We start from the raw sequence: 2,224 nt of genomic DNA on the forward strand, positions 1-2,224 counted from the left end.
TGTAAAGTTATCGTGGATAGTGGCAGCTGCATTAATGCGGTTTCGATGGCTACTGTATCCCGTCTAGGGTTGAAGTCTGTTCCTCACCCTCAGCCATACAGCGTCTCTTGGGTTGATACCTCCTCCATAGCTGTCAAGGAGCGTTGTTTAGTCCCTATCCAGTTTCTCGAGTATAAGGACCATATATGGTGTGACGTCATTTCAATGGACGTCGGGCACATCATCTTGGGACGACCTTGGTTATTTGACCTAGATGTCACCATCTACGGTCGATCCAATTCCTGCTCCTTTGTGTTTAATGGAAAGAAGATTCACCTTAACCCACTGCCTTCGAAGCCTGTTGGCCCACTGGAAACGAAGAAAAGTGTGGAACGAAAGGAATTGCATATCATTAGTCCTACGGAGTTTGAGCGTACACTTGTTGGTGACTCAGTTGTCTTCGCTTTGGTGGTCATGGAGGTCCCATCACACTCCGCAATAGAGAGCCCTGTTGAGGTCCTATCGGTCCTCCAAGAGTTTCGAGATGTCTTTCCAGAGGACCTCCCTGATCATCTACCTCCACTGAGAGTTATTCAACATGCCATAGACTTCGTTCCAGAGACATCCCTCCCAAATTTGCCTCATTATAGGATGAATCCTACCGAGCACGTTGAACTTCAAAGGCAAGTGGATGATCTCCTTCACAAGGGATTCATTCGTGAGAGTCTAAGCCCGTGTGCGGTCCCCGCCCTATTGACGCCCAAAAAGGATGGCTCTTGACGAATGTGTGTGGATAGTCGCGCGATCAATAGGATCACGGTGAAGTATCGTTTTCCAATTCCTAGACTTGACGATATGTTAGATATGATGGTTGGTGCCACAATCTTTTCGAAGATTGATCTGAAGAGTGGATACCATCAAATTCGAATTCGCCCAGGTGATGAGTGGAAGATCGCGTTTAAGACGAAAGATGGTCTTTATGAATGGCTAGTCATGCCATTTGGGCTCAGCAATGTGCCAAGTACCTTTATGCGAGTAATGACACAAACTCTCCGACCTTTTATGGGCAAGTTTCTTGTTGTCTATTTTGATGATATCCTCATTTATAGTAAGACTAAGGAGCAACACCTTGACCACCTCACGCAAATTTGCTCTACCCTTCGTGTAACTAATCTATATGCGAATGTCAAGAAGTGCTCTTTCTTCACCGACACAGTTGTTTTTCTGGGATTCATTGTCTCTTCGACAGGGGTATTCGCTGACCCTGCTAAGGTTCAGGCGATTATTGACTGGCCTGAGCCTAAAGTTATCCATGACGTCAGAAGCTTTCACGGCTTAGCTACATTCTACCGTCGCTTTATTAAGGGGTTTAGCACTATTATGGCGCCTATTACGAAGTGCATGAAGAAAGGGGAGTTTCATTGGACACGAGAGGCGGCTAAGGCCTTTCAGTTAGTCAAGAAGCAAATGACGCAGGCCCCTGTCATGCGTCTTCCCGATTTTTCCAAAGTCTTTGAAGTTGAATGTGACGCCTCCGGGGTAGGTATAGGCGGAGTCTTAAGTCAGGATCGTCACCCTGTTGCCTATTTCAGTGAAAAGTTAAATGAGGCCAAACAGCGGTACTCAACTTATGATAAGGAACTGTATGCAGTGATCCAGGCTTTGCGCTATTGGCGCCACTATTTATTACCCCAGGAATGTCCTTTATTCCGATCACGAGGCCCTCCGTTACCTCAACTCCCAGAAAAGATTAAGTTCTAGGCATGGTCGTTGGGTCGAATATTTACAGGCCTATTCATTTGTTTTAAAACACAAGAAGGACGTAGAAAACCAAGCAGCTGATGCGTTAAGTCGTCGTGTCTCCCTTTTGTCAATCATGAGTGTCAAGGTCATCGGTTTTGAAAGACTTAAAGAGGATTACGAGTCGTGTCCCGATTTTAAAGATATCTTCCTCCATTTACAAAGAGGACAATCAAGCACCACAGATGGCTTCCGACTTGAGGAGGGTTACCTCTTTAGAGCTAATAAATTATGCATCCCTCGAACTTCAGTGCGAGATTTCATCGTGTGGAAAATTCACGCGGGAGGGTTAGCCGGTCACTTTGAACGTGATAAGACCACAAAGGAAGTTGAACGTCAATTCTATTGACCTAGCTTGAAGAAAGACGTGGCTAAGATTGTTAGTGCTTGTAACATTTGTCAATTGGGTAAGCAGAAAAAGCAGAACACAGGTCTATACACCCCT

The sequence above is a fragment of the Olea europaea genome, chromosome 15 (genome assembly GCF_002742605.1).
Source record: "Olea europaea var. sylvestris chromosome 15, O_europaea_v1, whole genome shotgun sequence".
Lineage (NCBI taxonomy): Eukaryota > Viridiplantae > Streptophyta > Magnoliopsida > Lamiales > Oleaceae > Olea > Olea europaea.